General features: G+C 37.3%; 1 protein-coding gene and 1 pseudogene across 1 annotated transcript in view; both read right to left on the reverse strand.

Annotated features, from left to right (window-relative positions):
• LIN52 (lin-52 DREAM MuvB core complex component) overlaps nucleotides 1–18,360 on the reverse strand; it is a 114,254-nt gene that overhangs the window by 17,848 nt on the left and 78,046 nt on the right. The gene's annotated exons all lie outside the window — the stretch shown is intronic.
• LOC144456205 (translocon-associated protein subunit delta-like) lies at nucleotides 3,295–5,286 on the reverse strand (annotated as a pseudogene).

The following is an 18,360-nucleotide window of genomic DNA, read 5'->3' on the forward strand; positions in this document are numbered from 1 at the left end:
AATTTTTGTTATAGGGGACAGTTCTCTGGGAAAGGGAGAAGGAAGGAGAGAGATACTGGAGATTACTGTGATGTAAAAAAAGGGGACGGATAAATAAAAACTTATTTAAAAAACTGTTTGGGAACTGTTGGCAAATCTGGAAAGGTTCCAGTCTCACGATGGGCTTGCAGATTACAAAACTGAGAATTGAGTGGGAGGTGAGGAAGTACAGGCAATAAGTACAGATTGATTTTTCTAGATTTGCTATAAAATGGAGCTAAGATGAAAGGATGAAAAGCTTGAGGACAGCAGGTCAAGTGAACTTTTTGTTTAAATGATAGAAGACAGAGGCATGGAAGACCAGGGCATGAATGTAGGCAATAAAGAAGCAGATAAAGAATGATCAAAAATAAGAGAGGAGAGGATGGAAGAGATATGCTGCTGGAAGAGATCATGGGAATAGAGATTTAGAACTGAAAGGAAACAACCACAAAGGTGATCAACTCTAATACCTTCATTATACCAAAGAGGAAACCAAATCTCAAACAGACTAAGCGAGAGAAAGAATGGGATCAAAGGCACAAGTAGAGGAACTGGCCTGGGCAAGGAGGCCTTTGTTAAAGACCAGAGCAAAGGTGAAGAGATTAGGGAATGATGAAAGATTCTGTAGTACTGAATAGGGGAGAAAGGGAAATCACAAAGGATAGCCTTTTCCTTTGTCAGTAAAGCAGGAGGTGAGGAACTCTACTGAGAGAGAGAGAGAGGGCACAAGACTTTTGAGGGAAAAGAAAGCTTGAAACAGCCCATGTATATTGTGAGAGGGAGTCAAGGAAGAATAAATTTACACTGGAGCAAGATGGCATGATTATATGACTTCCTTTATCAGCATTCAGTAAAATTTGGGTTATTTAAATTCTCTCTTTCTTATTAATCTGAATATTTTAGAATTTTGTAAATAATAACTCATTTCATTGATCAGTTGTGGTTTCTAATAATTTCTTTAATTGTTCTTCATTACTGAACACTCATTTTCATTTTTTATATAGGAAAATTAGCTTTCTTTTCCTTTCAAAAAGTCAGATTAGGTAAAGGTCTATCTATGTTAATTAAATTAGCCTCCATTTTAATGGGCATACTTTTCTTCAAAAGTTCTCTGTTGGTTATAAATTTTATTGTGTTATATTTATTAAAGGATATGCTTAAAATCTCTGCTTTTTTGCATTTGTTTACATAAGACTTTTATGTTCTAGTCCAGGGGCAAGGAACCTGCCACCTCTAGGTCCTCAAGTGCAGCCTTTTGACTAAATCTAAACTTCACAGAACAAAGCCCCTTAATAAAAGGATTTGTTCTGTAAAACTTGGACTCATTCAAAAGGCCATATGTGGCCTAGAGGCTGCAGGTTCCCTACCCCTGTTCTAGTCAATGGTTAATTTTTGTAAGGGTGCCACAAACAGCTAAGAATACATAAACTGTTTTCTATTGCCATTCTGTAACTACCAGGGAGCTATTATGGCTAAATTTTCTAAACTGCTATTTAGGACATATCATTTTGTTATATTTGTTTAGGTCTGAAAGGGGCACATTAAGGTCCTCAAATTTTACACTTTTGGCATCTATTTCTGCTGCTTAATTCAATTAACTTTTCCTTCAAGTATATTTAGATGCTATGCTATAAAGTCCATATATATTATATACTGATATTATTTATACTTGGTGCTTTTACATATAATGAAATTTTCTCATGTCTTTCATTAACATCTCTTTTTATTGTTGCCTTTGCTATGATCATGACTACCTCTGCTTTTTTTAAGTTTACCTGAGTGACCAGGGAATGTAAAAAACAAATTGTGGTATACTGTAAGAAAAAATACATGTGTTTAATGCAGAGAAGCACAAAAACAATTACAGGAGCTGATGCAAAGTGAAGTAAGCAGACACAAGAAAACACTACATACAATGACTGTAACAATTAAAATAGAAATAACAACCACAAAATAATAAAAAATGATTGCAGCAAAATTATAAAGAACAGATCTGGCCCCAAAGAAGAGTTAAGACAAGATGATTCCCCCTGCTCTTTTACATTAGAGAGAGGAGGGTTCCCCAAAAGTATGGAACATTGCCTATGTAATATTTTTTTTCCTAGGTGGTTGGCTAATTTTTACCTCTTCTTCCTCTTTTTCTGTTACTCTTTAAATTTTTTTTTTCCATATAAAGGATAGCTCCCTGGGTGGGGGAAGGAGAACAGGGGAAATTTAGGTGATATAAAAACAAAAGATATCAATAAAATCCGTTAAAAATAAATTCCCCTTTACCTTAAAACCTTTCCTCTTAAACTCTACATCTTCTTTTTAAAAAAATCTTCTTATACTCACTGACACATAGTTTCTTTCCAAAAACAGTGCATTACCAGGTACCCTTGCCAACACTGACTATACCTGTGCTAGTGTTCCCCAATACAATGGGCCAGGAGAAGAAGTAGATACATTCCTCGCTCCTCACTGGGACATCCAGACTAACCTGCTGTTATCACTCGGGAACCACTTGTCCTCTCTGGTTCACTTCACTCATATATCACCCTATCTACACCCATCATCAGTCCTCAAGTCATTCTCCAACCAACTCAACCTTTGCTCTCATGCTTAAGGCCTTCAACCTCTATTTCAGTGTATAGTTTATCTTCAAACACAACTTCAGTTTCCAGTTCATCAACCTCTTAAAGTCCCATAAACAACCTTCACTCCACTTCAGCCACACATTGAGCATTTTCAATTCAATTCTGAAATCACTTAATATGGGCCTACTAGGTACCCAGTACTGTGCTAAAATTAAAAAAACAAATAATCCCTGATATCAAGAAATTTATAATACTACAAAGAGGATATAACACGTATGCAGATAGCAAATACAAAGTTTATACAAAATAATTTTAAGAAAGAGACAGTACTAACAACAAGGAGTGGGGGTGGGGGGTGGGGGGGGTGGACCAGTAAAAGCCCAATGTAGAAGGTACACTGAAGGAAGCTTGCCATTATATTTTAGATAAGGGACACAGTATAAAAGCCTTGATGACTAGAGATGGGAGTATTTTAACTTTTAACTTTTTTAGATTTTTAAAAAGAAGGAAAAAAAATTAGCACAGCAAAATCAACCACCACAAAGAAGTTTGATATTATAGTCAATATTCTATACCAGGGGTGGGGAACCTGCAGCCTTGAGGCCACATATGGCCACCCCCCCCGCCCCCCCGAGTGACAAACCCTTTTATTTTGCATGAAGAAAAACTTCTATGCAGAGAAGTCAATTCATATGGCTCAGGTCCAAATGCTGCTTTTGGCAATGAAGGCCATATAACAGACCACCATGAATACCACTGCAGCCACCGCTTCGGTAAAGACCCAAGGTGCACTGCAGACACCCCAGTGATCCATACTGACCGTGAACAAGGGTCTAATGGCTGAGACATCCTCCTTGCTTCTCTGGGCCTTTCTCAGAAGACTGTAGGATTCTTCATCAAAGAACCTGACTTCATAAGTTCCAGGATGGGTATTCTTATGTTCCAAGCTCCAGGATACCTGAGAATATCCAAGATCCTGACCATAGGTCACTGGAAACTGCTTTCCGTTAACATCACCAAGGGCCACGTTCTATGCCTCATTCTTGCACGTTAGAGAGATCTCAATGATGAAAACAGTCTTGATGAAAATGACTGCATCAGAGGTGGTGTTGTAGGAAGGAGCAGTCACATGATCAGTGCAGGGCTCCGCCGAGCTGCCGAGAGCCCAATGAGCAGCAGCAGGATCAGGGCTTGGTGGATGTAGGCCAGGGCAGGTGCCAGGAGGGCCCACCATCAGCTCCCTCCAGCACAGACAGGAGAGAGAGCATATGCGGCCTTTTGACTGAGTCCAAGTTTTACAGAACAAATCCTTTTATTAAGGGGATTTGTTCTTTCAAGTTTGGATTTAAGCCACAGGTTCCCCACCCTTGTCTACACCCATAGTCCCTCACCTTGGCAAAGAAGGGAGGGAGGTGCATTTTCTCAACTCTTCTCCAGGTGCCGAGCTTGGGTCATTATAATGGCGTCATACATTTTTAGTAAAGTCTTAAAAATAGGAATGCAGATAGAAACTAAAAGATTATAGGTAAATGTTGCCATGTAAATAATAGAAATATTCAAATAATTCATATTCACTTCTGATACATTTTTAAAGGGTAAGCTGGAAAGGAGAATAGGTTAGGAACTATTAATAGTAATGCTTGAAAAAAAATTGTGGAAGATAAGTAAGCAATTCCCAAGGGTTTTTAAAAGGGCACTCCCGCTGTAACCCTCCTTAATTTTACTTAAAATAAGTTAGTTTAACTTCAATACCCAATAAATTATAAGTACTATTAATTATGCTGTTAATTGGTAAGTACATCTGAAGACAAGATAACTATTAAGGAAAAAAAAACCAATTGATCAATGACATTATGCCATTGTTTTCTTTGGAAGGAAAACGTGTTCATTAGCTAGGACTTCTAATACAACCTGACTTAACTGAGCTTACTGTTTATCCAATAATAATTCAAGCAGCACTAGCACAGAAAATTTGAGGAACCCAGATTAGGTAGAACTATACCAAAAATGGCCATATCTTGTTTAAAGAACCAAAAGAGAGCTATGACAGTTTATTGCCATATAATAGCAAGAAGGAAGACAAAGGGATAAACAATACTTACCCCAAATAACTTTCAATAAGGATGGCAATATATATGAACTTATGGCCAGAATAGTTCAGGAACAAGTGACTTTGTTCTTTGATAATTTATTGCCACAGCAGAAGAAAGTGGCTTTTGAGGACTCTCGGGCCATCTGCTTTTTGGCCTTTCACTTGTCATTTAGAGGACTGTGTATGGATGGATCTCCCTAACACTACTTCCCCAATCCAAGGTAACGGTAACAGTATCTCAAAAACGATCTGTCTTTGACCTTTTACTGTATCTAGGTATCTATCTTTGTACCTACATATCAAGCTAACACCAGAAAATCAAATACAGACAGATCACTTTTGAAATGCTGATGCCAAAGTTTAAGGGAAGCCTAAAATTCACAAACATTTAAGACGCTACATAAAGCCACTGAAAATCAGGCTACTTGACGGACAGAAATACATACCTGCAGAATAAGCTGCAAGATGTCACACTGAACTACAACTATCAAATACAGAGAAAAGCAACCACTACCTTGCCCATGGAACCTAAGTGGAAAACTGGGAGATAAGAGATGCAGATATTTTATTCCTGATTCTACCACCAACTGAACTCATGACTGAAGACAAATCACTTAATCACTGCAAACCTGAAGAAAGGCAGTGTCTACCTTTCCCCAAGAAGAAACATTTTCTAATGTGAGCTGAAAATTTTGGGTCAAAGGCAAAGTGATATTGATGATCCTTTCAGGTGGGCAGGGAAATTTCAGGATCTAGGTTCAAATCATACTTCTGCCACTTACTGTGTATGTCACGTGACTTTGGTCAAGAGTTAACACCTGCTAAGCTTATATATCCTCATCTGCAAAATGAGAGAGAAGCCTCCAGTACCCCAAAAGAGAAGGCTGCCCAGCTCTCACATACCTACTCCCTAAAAACAGGACCAGTCCAAACAACAATCAAGGAGTAACAAAGAAACTACAGTAAGCCCCCACCCCAAATCATCACTCAAAGTCGCTCAGAAGCCCATGGGCAAATGGAATGGGGACCTCCTAAAAATAATAATGATGATAACAGAGCTCATATAGATAGGTCTAGGTTACTATTGAGATTACAAAGAGCTCTGTATTGCATTATCTCATTTGATTCTACAACAGCCCTGTAAGTTAGGTGCTATTATTACCCCTATTTTACAGATGTGGAAACTGAAGCCCAGAGTCACAAGGCTAGTTAAATATCTGATACAGAATTCAAACTGAAATCTTCCTGACTCCAATAGCAATCTACTCATTATGACACCTAAGAAACTTAGAAAAGCCAACATTAAGTGCAGGCAAATGAGAAGGAAACCTCCTTGGCCAACCAGAGACTAGCCCGCAGACACCTATAGCGTGCAAGCTCTGTAGGTGGAGCCAGCAAGAGCAGAGGGCTCCCATAAGAAAGTTCCAACGTGGTCTGAAACCCACAAGCTTAGACCTGGAAGCAACTCAGAAGGGCAGTGAACAGTGGAGGGGCTGTGGCATAATTCCAAAATTAGGGGGTAAAAAAAGAGGAGGGCCACAGAAACATTTCTGTTAACTGCAGAAAGAAGAGGAAAAAGTTCTCAACACAGAAAAATAGGGCAGTTATGAAAGTAATATGTTGAAATAATTACATTTTTTTAAGGCAAGAAGTATGGAAGAGATCCGCAGTTTCTATACAATCAGTCCTCTTTTTTTGTGTTCTATTTGGTATATAGAAATGATCTTTTTTGGTGTTTAAGTTCAGAATAAAAATAAACAGCTATGAATAACTGGATGAATTAGTCTCTTGAAGTCCTTTTTATCTCTAAATCTTTGATTCTATCATAAGCTTATACTAAGCAAATCTTAGAACATATACCATAAAGAAGTCTTGGGAAATAACATAACACAGTCATCTAGCTTTACTGATACCTAGGATAGCCACAGCACTGCAAAGCATTGTGAAGAACACAAAAGAACAGTCTTTTCCTCACCCTACCCTCCCAAAAAACTTACAACCTAGCATGTAAAACATTTAAATAAAAATAAGACAGTATAAAATTAAGCACCAAAACAGGAGTAGAGACAGAAGAGTGTCATAGCAGAAGGGAAAAAAGAGAAATCCTCACAGGAAAAAAAAAGTCTAGAAAAACTAAGAGAAAGATTAAAAATATGAGGACACATAAATGCTAGAATAAAAGAAAAGGAGGGAAAAAAATCTCCAGAAGGAAAGCACAACACTGTAACAGCAACTAAATTTTTAGAAGAGAAAATGGACACATATCACACACCCCCCTCAAGAATGATTTAAAAATCATAAAAGGAGATACAAAGGAAGATCTAGCATCTACAAAATTAGAAACAAGATTAAAGGAAGATTCAAGGATTTCAAGATGAACATTAAAAATAAATATTTCAACTAGGTGGAAAATGACAATAATAATTATAATGGAAATACAAATTAAAACTATGAAGCTGTTTTACACCCATCAGATTGGCAAATATGACAAAAAAGATAAATGGCAATTCTTAGAGGAAAGACACACTATTGCTTTGAAGTAGGAACTGAACTGACCCAACCAATCTGGAAAGCATTTGGCACTATAACCAAAAAGCCACAAATGTGAACGCTCTTTGATTCAGCAATTACCGTTACTAGGTGGTCAGTACTTTGAGTACACCCAAAGAGATCAAAGAAAGAAGGAGCCATAGGTACAAAAATACTTACAGCACCACTTTTTATTGTAACCAATAACTGGCAACATAACAAAGTATCTATTAATTGGGGAATAGCTAAAGAAGTTACGGTATAACAATGTAAAGGAATATTATTGTGCTATAAGAAATTAATATGAGAAATTCAGAAAAACCTGGGAAAAATTATATAAGATAATGTAGAGTGAATTCAATAGAACCACAAGCTCAATTCTGGGGGCAGCTTAGGTGGTGCTGTGGATAGAGTGCTAGGCCTGGTGTCAGAAGACTCCTCTTCCTGTGTTCAAATCTGGCCTCGGACAAACCGGGAAAGACTGACATGAACTGATGCAAAGTGAAGTGAGCAGACTCAGGAGTACACAGAAACAGTAACACCGCACAATAATCAACTGTGAATAACATCAATTTTCAGCAATACGATGCTCCAAAACAATTCCAAAGGTCTCATGATGAAAAACGCTATCCAACTCCACAGAAAGAACTGATGGGGTCTGAATGCAGACAGAAGCATACTTTTTTTCACTTTCTGCATTTTTTGTATGTTTTTTTTTTCCTTTTGGGTCTGTGTCTTCTTTCACAACATGACTAATATGGTAATATAATTGAATATGTATAACCTAAAACAAATTGCTTACTGACTCTGGAAAGAGGGAAGTGAGGGAAGAAGAGAGAAAATTTGGAACTAAAAAAATTTTTAAGTGAATGTTAAGTGGGGCAGCTAGGTGGTACAGTAGGTAAGAGTACCAGCCACTGAGTCAGGAGGACCTGAGTTCAAATCTGGCCTCAGACACTTACTGGCTGAGTGACCCTGGGTAAGTCATTTAATCTCAAATGCTTCCTCTGCATCCCTCCAAAAGAATGTTAAAAACTTTTTATATGTAAATGGGGATAAAGTAAAATATTATTTCAAATTAATGAATACAAACAACCAGACCAATTCAGAGCTCTTCATGTACGGGAAGCACTTCCTAATCCTTCAAGTTATTAGTGGCTTCTTCAAAATCTTTTGTATTTATTTATTTACATTCACTCCTTTTTTTCCTAAACATTACTTCCCTAAATACTTTTGAATCTTTTCTTCTTCCACACTGGTTTTACTTTTTTCTCATTCTATTAAAAATATTTCCTTGGTAATCTGTTCAGTATACTATTAAAATATGTAGACTGATTTATCTACCAATTTAGCATAATCATATAGTCCATTTTTTAAAAAAATGTAGATGTTCCTTCATACTAGACACGTATGTTAGTAGTTTAATATCCAGATATTTAATGCATTTTGTCATTTTAAATGCTTTTTATTTTTTCTTTGAAGCTTCTATTCCCACTATACAGAAATAATAAACATTTTTGTGGATTTATTTTACTGATGCAATTAATAATCTCTATTTTTGGCTAATTATCTAGCACTTGCTAAGTAAATCATATCAACAAAAAGAAATAATTTTGCCTCCTCTTCACCAATACTAATTCCCCTAATTTCTTTTTCTTATCTAATTGCTATAGCTAGCATGTATCAGTACTATCTCAAGTAACTATGTCAAAATGTTAACAGTAGGGTATCTGTGCTTGACTCCTAATCACACCGGGAAAGCTTCTAAGGTTTCTCCATTACAAACAATACTGGCTCTTTGTTTTAGATAAATGATCATCTCCAGAAAAGTTTCTTTTACCTCTATGCTTTATAGTGTTTTTACCATAAATGAATGCTTTATCAAAGGGTCTTTCCATCTCTATGCTTGTTAGTGTTTTTACTACAAATAAATGGTTTATCAAAGTCTGTTCTGTAATCATTAGCAGAATATTATACAGAATTATTATTAAGGGTGATCTTCATTCCTTTCTGGCTCTGCTTTTGACTTTCTGGACTTGGCCACTATGATATCTCAGATTTCAGTCTCACCCTGCCACTTTCCTCCGAATCCACAGCCTTCTCACCCCAGAAAATCTCTTTGTCATGCCAGGGCCCCTTTTCAGTCTTCCAGGGGCCAGCCTTCAATCCCCTCCCAACTCTGCTTGCCATTTTTTGCACTTTGACACCACGTAGTATCTCCCTTTCCCCCTTTTCTGCTCCCTTTTGTGTGGTCTTCTAACACTTGAATGTACCCTCACGGGTAGGGACTGTTCTCCTTCTTGCTTGTGTTTGTATTCCTGGCGCTTAGCACAGTACCTGGCATGTATTACATGCTTGGTGAATGCTTGTTGCCTTCCCCATTAATTTACTTAAGTGGATTTGTGTGGCTTTTTGTTATTAATATGCTGTTGGCTGGTCAGATTTTTTCACTCGCATCCAACTCTGTTACCTCTTTTGGGGTTTTCTTGGCAAAGATACTAGCGCGGTTTACCACTTCCTTCTCTACCTAATTTTACAGATGAAGAAACTGAGGCAAACGGAGGTGAGTGACTTACCCAGAGTCACACAGCTGCTATGTGCCTGATGCCAGATCTGAACTCTGGAAGGTGCTTCTTCCTGACTCCTGGCCCAGTGCTCCACCCACTCTGCCACCTAGCTGCCCATTATGCTAGATATACACTAATTGTTTTCTAATGCTGAACCATCCTTGCTTTCTCTTTACCAGCATTTTAGTATTTTGCATATATGTTTGTTAGTGACATAGGTCTATACTTTTCTTTCCCTGCTTTATGCTTGCTTGGTTTGGGAATCAAGACACGTTTGTTTCACAGAAATAGTTTGGCAGAATAATAGAATGGGTATGCCAAGGCACACTGAGATTTCCTGTTCTGGGTGGCTGAAAATAAAAAGAATTAATTCTAATGTCTAGGAAGTGAATAGTAGTACTGCTCAAACAACAACAGTAGAATCACTAAAAAATTCTATTTATTTACTTCTCACACACGTTCTAGTAACACTACAACTACTCCAGATGCTTTCCTTAAGCTCCCAATCTTCTGTCTTCATGTCAACTCTCTCCTTCCCAACTCTTGGCACATGACCCTAATTTTACATGTACCCAAGAGCCTTTTTAAATCCTTGTTGTCCTTGATCCCCGAAATATTTTAGCCATCATTACCACTCCCTTTCTTCTTGAAACTCTTCCCTTTCATTCCAGACTTTGACAGATGTATATGTAAGTTTTTCATAGTCTGCAGTCTTAATATAGTTCAAAGATAAGGAGTCAATGTTTTCTCTATCTCTTGTTTTCGTGGCTTTTGCACTGGCTGTGCTGCATGCCCGGAATCCTCTCCCTCCTCACTGACAATGTTTAGATTCCATGGCTTCCTTAAAGACTTAGTTCAAAACCTACCTTAGGCAGGAGGCTTTTCCTATTGCCCCTAGTTGCTTATACCTCCCCTTTCGAATTACTTTCCATATACTCTGCATATATCTTATATATACATAGTTATTTACATATTGTCTTCTCATTAGAATGCATACTCTTTGAAGGAAGGTACTGTATTTTACCTTTGTTTTTATCTCCTCTCCTGGTTCCATTCCTGACTCTCCAAACTTTCCTACCTCTCCGTCAAGAGTCTTTTCACCCTGGAGATGACTTTGCCCTCCTTTAATCAATGAGTTCCTGCCTGGGACCACCATTTTAGGAAGTGTCCTGTCTATCCACGCTCACTCCTTTCCTGGCTCCACTCCTGATTTTCTCATCCACGTACCCCTGCAAAGGTATATTTTCTCCTCCCTAATCTTCAAGCTCCTTTTTACACACTGTCTTCTCCCATTAGAATGTAAGTGCTTTCAAAATGGGGACTTTTTTTTTTTTGGCTTAGATTTGCATTCGCAGCACTTAGCACAGTGCAGGGCACATAGTAAATACCTAATTAATGTTTACTGACTAACAGGCTGACTGTACCATATCACTTATAAAATCAAGGAAAATACTGAGTATATTACATATTTTCAATGAATGCAAATGACAGAATTTTAAGTCCAGAAAAAAGCAGAAAAGTTTTGAAAACTGAATTCAAATTGAAGATAAGATGACATTTTAACCTAGCTTTTACAGCTCTTTTACTGAAAGGGTATCACAAAATCACGTAATAAGAGTTGGAAGAGACCTGACAGGCCATCTAATCCAAATTCTTGCTCAATGATGGCAACACTGAGGAGTATATGTTCATCTGGCTTCTTTTGATTACCACAGGAAGTTAACTCAACCTTAACAAGACAGTCCATTCCATTTGCCTGACAGCTCTAGTGTTGTTAGAAAGTTCTTCCAAATATCAAGTTGAAATCTACTTCCCTGTAACCATCAAACACTGGTCCTAGGTTCTATCTTCTTAACTAGGAAAAAAACATAAACAATAAGATATGTTGAATATGATCAAATTCTCCCCTCAAAAGTAACATAATAAAGAAAAATAAGTCAGTGGGGAGTTGTTTATCATAGATGATTTAAGATCCATCAAACAAGATGGGCATGGTGAAACACACCTGTAATCTCTGCCATTGAGGAGGCTGAAGCTAGTAGATTATAGAGGCCATTGGCTAAAGCATGGCCATATAGCCAGCAAGTCTGCACTTGAGCAGGTAAAAGTTTCCATGACAATCAGTAGGGGGATCAAGTCTGTGAGCGGCTGCTGGATTTCTAACCTATCTAGAGATAGAAAGAAGAGCCCTTCCCCCTGCCCCCTAAAAAAAAATCTAAGATCCATCTAATTTCCTAGTGGCCATATATGATCCACAAAACACACACACACACACACACACACACAGATACACAAAACCCCTTACAGTTTTCTGAAAATCTCATTCATTTCTTTTCTGCTTTGAGTTTTGTTCAGGTGAACCAGACAATAAGTAAGACAGTATAAATTTCTATACCCACATATACACGATCCATTAAAAAGTCAAGTGACAGCTCAGCCTTCATGCTGGGAACATTCGTCACCTATACTTTATCCTAGAGGGATTTGGGCTAAATGAAATTTGTTGCAAGTTGATAATTAGTTTTTTAGCATAGACAGCCAATGATAGCATCTTCCCCAGGAGAGACACTAGCCTGAGTGGTTTTTAGAATTTAAGCCCTGATCAGAGGTACACGCTTGACTCCCCAAATGCTAGTGCCATATAAGCAACACCTGCGTTCCAAAGATGCCATAAGGGACTGGCAGAAAAGAAGATCCATCAACTAACTCTCCCCAAAGAGACTACTCAGGGTTAAAGCCGAATGCACAGTCCCATGTCAAAATATGAAACCATGTCTACCAAATTAGCAGCAGCTAATAATCAATGGTCTACGTAGGCTTTTGTCTTCCCTAAAACTTTAAACTACTAGGTAACTAAATATTGGAATAATTCTAACTTTCTGAAAATTGTTTCATTAAGAAAAGGACGGCATTTTTTATAAAATTCACTCCAACAACTGGAGAATGATCAAATAAATGGCTGCATATTAACACAATGGAAAATGCAACCCAAGCAATAATGGAACCTATGCATGCAGACTGAATTATATATGCACTCAGGACAACACTGGAGGGGGAGGGGGAAGTAGAGAGGAGGAAAAAAGGAAGGAAACACTGCCCAAGGTGGTAGAATTGCCTAGAAGGGATGTGGACAAAAGTATTTTATTTGTTTCTTATTTATTAATTCTTCTGGTACTGTTTTGTTGGGGGGAATGAAGTATAAGGTACTGCTTCTTATCAAATACATTTGCTTCTTTTGGCGTTTATTAAGTTTACTACTAATTTTTTTTTTAAGTCAGGAAAAGTAAATGAACTTCTTTGGAAAAATCTAAACACAAAACAATGAAGTTTTACGAAGAACGAGTAACAACAAAGCAGGGTACACCTGTATGCTGCTGATGCTGATAAACTAACACAATGGGCAATATCATATGAATTGTTAATTGACTAGTACTCTTAAAATTTTGGAAAAGACCACCTTAAATATTTTTTATTCTGAACTTCAACATTTAATAAAATGGAATTTCCAAATACATAGTAGAAGAGAAAAAGATTATATGTGAAACTGTGGATCTCAAATATGTATGGCTTGCTTTTCTTTTAAAACATATAATAAATTCAACTTATAAGTTTCAAAGCTGTCTTACTTCTCTGTGATTCCTTCTGTGCATATTTTTTAAAAGATGGGTCAATGACGTTCTCTTCTTTCTTGCTATTTTATCTCTATCTCTCTACTGCCTTGAATTTCAAATCAAAATTAAGGAAACAAACAAAAAAAGAGAAAAGAAAAGAAAACCAAGCTCTTATAACAAATATGCAGTGAAGCAATAAAAATTCCCACATTGGTCAAGTCTGTAAATGTATATCTTATTTTACATTTTGGGTTCAATCACCTTTCTTTCAGTAGGTGAAAAGCATGTTTCATCTGCATTCCTCTGGATGGAAGACAGTTATTACATTGATTTTAAGTCTTTCAAAGTTTTTCTTTAAATAATGTTTTTTGTTATTTTACAAACTGTTCTCTTCCTAAGTTTCTTTGAAACAGTGTATTTCATCACTTCTTATGGCAAATCATGTACTACATGCATATACCACAATTTGTTAAGCCATATTCCCCTAGCTTCCAGTTCTTTGTTATGACAAAATAGCTGCTATAAATATCTTTGTACATAAGAATCCTTTTCCTTTGATCTCCCTGAGGTATAGGTATAGTGGGGTATAGTTGGGTCAAAGAGTATGATTCCAAATTGCTTTCCTGAACAACTAGACCCAGTTCAGAGCTCCAAAAACAGTGCATTAGTGCACCCATTTTTCTGCAGCCCCTCCAACAAGAGTTATTTTCCATTTTTGCCAATCTAATGTATATGAGGTAAAATATCAAAGTTGCTTTAATTGCATCTATTCAATTATTAGTGATTTGGATTACTGGATTTCTTTCTTTGAGAAGTACCTATTTTTTCTACTGGAGAATAACTACAAAGATTTTTTTTTAGCTAGGCTATGGGGTTAAGTGACTTGCCCAGGGTCACACAGATAGTAAATGTTATATGTCTGAGGTTAGACTTGAACTCAGGTCCTCTTGACTCCAGGGCCAGTGCTCTATCCACTGCTCCACCTAGCTGCCCCAAAGATTTTTTTCTAGTTACACATTTCCTTTCTAATTTTAGTTGCACTGGCTTTGTTTGGACAAACACTTTATTTTATGTAATTAAAACAGTCCATTTTATCTTCTGTGATCCTCTCTACCCCTTGTTTGGTTAGGAACACTTCTCCATCAGTAGCTGTAAAAAGTAATTTCTTCTTGCTCCTTTAATTTTTTTTATGATGTCAACTTTCATGTCTGAGTCCTACATCCTTTCAGAACCTATCTTGGTAAGACCACTTTTTTTTTTTTAAACAATAGTGTTCTCTAGGTGATGGCTGATGGCTATGAATCAATGGAATATCATGATCCTGCAAGAAGGCTGTAGGCAAAGCAAGGGCAATATAGAAAGACACAGGATGAGTACAAGTTGACTGTAGGAAATGTGATCAGCAGCCACTTGCAAATGAGAAGTGGGTAAAAGGTATCATCAAGTACCTGGATGACCAGACAAGAAGATAGGACTGTACTGTACCAAGAGCAAGCGATGACACACACTGCCCAAACGTTGCAAGGGCAGTAATGAAAAGACCAAAAGGAAAGCCTCTAGGCCTCTACTGAATTGGTAGATCCTTTGTCAATCAATCGATCAATCAATCAATAAGCATTTATTAAGTGTCCATTATTTGTGCTTGGAGTTGGGGTAAAAGGGCAGAAACAACCTCTCATTGTAAGGAACTTATATTCTAAGGAAAGAAACGATGTCACAGTTCAGGTAGTATCCACATTGATGAGATCATGAACACATCTAATTTATCCCTACTGAAGCAGGAGTCAGGTGATACTGCCTGGTCTGTTACATTTACTACCAGCTCCACAAATGTATGTTCTCCTTTAAGAAAAAACGGCATTAAAATACAAATACATGAAGAAAAGAGATAAATCAGAAAATACATAAATACAAAAAGATTAGCTGGGCCACACACACTTAAGAATCTATAAGCATGGTTGAAGAACTTACCATGCTAAAGAAACTTTTGTGTTTTGCTATGACAGAATACCAAGATTAGTGGGCAAAGAAAATCTAATAGAAGAAAATAATTTGATTATAGGAAAGCATGTGATAGTTCCTCCTGACATCTTCCTTGCAAAATTAATTAAAACTGGCTAGGATATATGAGTCACATGAATTGAAAACTGGCCTCAAGACTGCAAAGAGTGATTATAAACTGCCTTAAATCACTTTGAAAAAAGATGTCTAATAAAATACCACAGCAGAAGTGTTAGACTGAGTATAACTTAACTTTTCCAAATGATAACAGAAATGCTAAGAGTAAGTTAATTAAATGCTTAGAAGACAATAAATAAAAGGATCTGTGAAAAACATGTGGGTCCCTGCCTCCACCCCCCCCCAAAAGATCACATGTCTAAAAAGACAACGAATATATCTAAAAGAGCTTTTTGGAAGAGAAGCTCTCCCCATTTATTGTGAACAACTACAATTAAAAATAATTTTTACCTGATAACCTCAAAATTACAATATGTAACACCACTGTAGAACCTTCTTGAAGCAGGCAAACCACAAACTGTAAGTCCTTTGAGCATTTTACACACACAATCTGCAAACATTTACTAAATGAAAAACATTACTACAGGTATGGCATGTTGGAGATTACAACACGATCTAACTAGCAGGTTCTTAAGAAATATTTGTGGGGTAACAGTCACGTTGTGCAATGACGAACTTTGATAGACTCTGCTCTTCTCATCAATTCAAGGATCTAAGACATCTCCAAAAGTCTCATGATGGAAAATGCTATGCACATCCAAAGAAAGAACTACGGAATTTAATGCAGATCGAAGCATACTACTCGCTCTTTTTTCCCTTCTGTTCTGTTTTGTTTCCTCTCTCTTGTGGTTCCCTCTATTGGCTCTAATTCTCCCTTACAACACGACTAATGTGAAAATATGTTTAATAGGAATGTATAGGTATAGCCTATATCAGACTGCATGCCATCTTGGGGAGGAAGGTGGGGAGGGAGGGGAGAAAAATTTAAAACTCAAAAGCTTATGGAAGTGATTGTTGATAAATCAAAATAAATTAATAAAAAAAATAAAAAGAAATATTTGTGGAATGAAAGGTAATGTCAGGTGAAAAGGTGAAAATTTCAAGTGAGCACTGGCTTAATGAATCTGAATGAGTAGTTCTGACCATACAGGAGGGAAATAGCAGTAGTTTAATTGTTTGGTAATTATCAGGACATATGTGTGCTCACCTATAAGGGGCAGCCTGAAAGAGTGAACAGAAAGTCAGGAAGAAGTAGATCTGAGTTTTGACTATGACACACATTAGCTATGTGGCCCCAGACAAGTCATTTAACCTTTTGCTATCTTATGCCAGTGGGTCTCCAAACTTTTCTGATCACACAGCTGTGTTGGTTAAAAAAAAAATTTTTTTTGAACACACCCTCCTTCCTAAAATATATATTTACTTATTAACTTATATAAGCAATTAGTGTGGCAGTGTATAGAGGCCCGGTCAGGAAGATCTGAGTTCAAATGGGGCTTTACACACTTACTAGCTAGGCATCTTGACCCTGGACAAGTTACCAATTCAATCAACTCCAGTGGTTTTTTTCTTGCCCCTAAGATCAAATACAAACTCCTCAGTCTGGCATTTAAAGCCCATCACAATCTAGCCTCAGCTTATCTATCCAGGCAAACTACACACATCACTCACCTTCTCACACTGTGGGTATGTACAGACAGCTTGGCTTTCTTGCTGTTCCTTACACGTGCCATGCCATCTGTCATCTCGTGTCTTTGTATAGGCTGTGTCCCCCTGGAACATACTTCCTCATTACCTCGAACTCTTAGTTGCCTTCAAAGTTCAGCCCAAACACTATCCCTTAGAGGAGGTTTTTCTTCCTCCCTTCTCTCCCACCCCCGACGCTGCCCCACTGGTAGTACTTCCCCAGTGACTTTTATTTATCTTATAGATATCACATTTTGTAGGTACATCTTTCTCCCCAAACAGGAAGTAAAACCTCTTGTGGGTTGGAATTGATTCATTTTTATCTTTGAATACCTAGCACCTAGCATAGTTCCTGGCACACAGTAAGTGTTTAATAAATGCTTGTTGTGGTTCGATTATGAAATCCTGGATAAGAATGGCAATGCTAGTAGCGTTTTATCACTGCACATTGTACATAAGGGGCTTCAGAAGAAAAAGGAAGATTGGGAAAGCTAAGAGGATGTATAGTTTATGAGAATGGGATCTAAATTTCACGAACACAGCTTAAACCCAAGAATGATGTGTTTTGAGACAGAAGTATATTTAATAAGAGCTAATAAAACATACTTGCCTGGAGTCTTGAGAATCTGATCAACAGGGTTTTAAACTGAGAATCAAGACAGAAAGAGAAAACTGACCATATATTTTCTAAGCCGGATACCATAAAGAGTCACAGGCACAACACAGGAAAATTATCAGCAGACAAAGTAAGTAATTCACAAGACACAATAACAAATAAGAGGGAGATATCTGTATACAAATTGAAGATAGTATAAGTAATAAATAAGGTGAACTAAAGATTTCAAGGCAAGGAAGTAAATGAGACTCACTGACCACCAGTGAAACTTAGAGGAATGAAATACATCTATGGAAGGGGTCAATTTTATCCAAAAAGAAGAGAAAAAAGGGTGTGTGCGTGTGCGTGTGTGTGTGTGTGTGTGTGTGTGTGTTGTGTGTGTAAAAAACCATATAATCATTTGAAGAAATCTAGGAACCAGAGTGAAAAGCACAGTGATGAGCATGTGGGTAAGAATGGAAGCAGAAACAAATGAAATTTTGGTGGAAATATACTACAGATCACCTGGTAAAAGGAAGAAATAAGTGAAAAACTTGGCACTGTGGCATCATATAATAGTGATAAGGAATAATCATCTGTACCGGAAAAACAAAGGTGGTGAACAAACCATGAAGACTGTGAAGTCAGTCTCTCACAGTAAATA

Source organism: Phascolarctos cinereus, unplaced genomic scaffold (assembly GCF_003287225.1).
Source record: "Phascolarctos cinereus isolate Bilbo 61053 unplaced genomic scaffold, phaCin_HiC Scaffold_3;HRSCAF=262, whole genome shotgun sequence".
Taxonomy (NCBI): Eukaryota; Metazoa; Chordata; class Mammalia; order Diprotodontia; family Phascolarctidae; genus Phascolarctos; species Phascolarctos cinereus.